Below are 2863 nucleotides of genomic sequence, written 5' to 3'. Positions count from 1 at the left end.
AGGCGTCGATAATCATCAGGCGTTTGCGGGTGAATGGCGATGCCTTCACCCGTTAACCTGGCCCTGGTGTAATTTATTTTTCTGTTGGTCAGACTCCTGCTGACCTCAGTCCACTGCTCCTTCTTGCGAAGGATGACAGGCGGTATCCTCTCGGCTTTCTCGGCAGGGGCCGCGCGCTCTGATGTCGTCGCTGGTACGATCTCGGGGACCTTCACCTGTTCGGCGACAGGTGCTTCGTTCGCTTTTGCTGGCTTCTTTTTAGCCTTGCAGGACTCCTCCTCGGAACCCGACGAGGTCCCTGGCTTACCTCGCTTTACCCCTTTTGAGGTCTGTTGTCCCTTGAGGGCGTTTAACAGCTCGGCGTGCTGTTCTCGAGACCTCTTTTCAAGGTCGTCGAACGCCTTCCTCTGTTGCCTCAGCTCATCTCTGAGGTTGTCAATCATTTGCCGTAGTCTGGAATTCTCTGCTGCCAGCTCACTCTCACGGCTAGTTGTCTCCACGACCGACCCGGGGGTGCTAGGCCTGCTATCGCCAGCTTCGCTGCCACTCGAGCGGTCGCTCTCCATGGGGGTCGGTGATCTCGACATAGTGCCCTCCTCCCCGGCACCTGAATCTGTAAAATAAATGCCGGCAGTCTCTCTGCCTAGGCTGAGATAACGTCGGTCGTTAGTAGAAATTTTGCAATATAAAATTGCCGAATTCTTTCTATAGAGTGCCTTAATAAAGGCAGAATATTACTTCTGTACTTGTACTGTCTTGTAAAAGACATGTTTTGTGGGGCTTCCACTTCACAGTTCCTCGCACTAACACTCACTGCTGCACTGCACAAACTACGTCCGCACAGTTCGGCTACTCGCTTGGAACTTCTAGCTAGCTGCGGAGGTCGGGTACCCCCGCCTTTTATATGGTTCGGTGCCATACAGTTAGGCTCCGCCCACTAGAACGTCGGAGTGACGTCACACGCCGCACCGACGACATCCCCCGGTCCGAGACTTTGCACTGGGATTGATCCTGACTTTATTGAACAATAAAATCAAAATCCCATACAAAAATCTGAAACAGGTACAGGAACATAAAATGGTGAAACAACAAGTTAAATAATCATAGCACAAGGAAAATACAACGTATATACATGTAAACAGCAAACATAACAAAATTTTTCAAAAACAGTTAACAAAAGATAAATTTCCAATCAAAAATATTTACAAACATTTTTATGTGACGATCTGCAAGTTCTGTTCGACTGTATGACAAAGGTTTTTGTCGATTCAACTTGCAAAACGTGTTATCAAAATAGAAACGAGTCCAAATCAAAGTTTTTGTCGAAGCACTCGTGGTGTCACCGGCGCACCGACACCGTTTCCGCGGCACTCGCGTCGTTCGCGGCACTTGCCGTCACTGCGCGCACTTACACTTCCCCGTAGGTGGACGTGCTGGCGATGTTTGGGTCGGGGTCGTCGGGTGGCTCGGCGTGGGCTGCATCGCTGGCTGAGGTTGACGGCTCGNTTCACAATTAACATATACAAGTTATTTACCATGAATAAGATTTGTTACACAATCGCTTTGTATCGCTTTCTTGCACCATGTACTCCCACTAATAGACTGTAAACGTCGCAAGTAGACGTTCAGTCCCTTTTTTGGGATTTCCATACTTTTGGCGGACCGGGCCTTGAATTGTCCGCCAAAACGCTCTGGGAGCGCTATCGCCGTGAGGATCGATGTCTGAAGACTCTCATGGAGGCTTTTTCATTCTGCCCGGCCGACGGCGATTGATTTCGCAACCGTGGCGGGTTTTTGGTTTGAATTGGAAAGGTAGGTGAATATGATTGTTTCGCCTCCTTTTCAATTTAGCAGTCTCCGGCATATCCGTAGGTACAAGATTATGAGTTCTATGAATATACGGGATGTTCTGAAATCCTGAAGCTCGCTCGAAGGGTGGAATACGACATGCCCGTTGCCCAACTCAAAGCAGGCGGACGGGAAACTAAACTGTGACGTCACAGCCTCTGAAATTCGCGTCCACGACATCTCCCTCGTACTGTACCTCCAAGTTCAGGCTGCCTTAGCACCTTTGTTTTCTTGTTTGTTTTTATTTTTGTGCATTTTTTTGGGTTTTTGTTTGTTTTTTTATTTATTTAAAGCTAATCCGCTAGCTCGATTACTGCCTGCAGGAAGAGCGAGCGAGAAACCTGCAGGAGGGAACTTAGGGACGGGGAAAAAGGTCGCAGGTCTTCCTGGACCGCCCTGATCCCGGCTCTGTTGCGGCGGGGATGGCGTCGATGGCGATAAGGCGGCCCCGACGGTGGTTCCTTCTCGCCAGGTCCGTGGTTCAACTCTATAACATACGAAACGATTATTAATTACGATTATATAGTTTTTAAAATTAAGCTTGCAGATTGCACTATGCAAAAATGCGATGCGACGGGGATGCATATTGCAAAAGAAAAAGGAGTGCAAAAGTCCGTGCTTTCTGGCCATGCAAACGCGCGCGGGGAACGTCTCTGTGCATGCCATGCGTAAGCAAGCTTCTGGGGGGTTCGCTGCACTCGCGGCGCTACCGGTACGCGGTTGGTTTTCACTCGAGGCCCGTCGAGCTCACTTCCCACGTCGGCGTGCCTTGAATACACTTCCTCTTGAATTCTGGCCTTTCGTTTATGCGACGCGTCGCGGTGCCGGACGTAGATCGTCGAGATGGATGCGCGCATGCGCGCCGTCCTTTTCGACGGTATACGTCGTCTCTCCCTCTCGACGCACGACGCGGTGTGGTCCTGTCCACTTGGCGCAAAACGGATCGGCGGATGTCCCTGGCCAGATACGTGTCATGACCTCCTCACCGACGGCGAATTCTAGCGGTGCTTCTCGG

This window comes from Anoplophora glabripennis, unplaced genomic scaffold (assembly GCF_000390285.2).
Source record: "Anoplophora glabripennis isolate ALB-LARVAE unplaced genomic scaffold, Agla_2.0 scaffold1138, whole genome shotgun sequence".
In the NCBI taxonomy this organism is placed as follows: domain Eukaryota; kingdom Metazoa; phylum Arthropoda; class Insecta; order Coleoptera; family Cerambycidae; genus Anoplophora; species Anoplophora glabripennis.
This window is presented reverse-complemented; position numbering follows the sequence as displayed.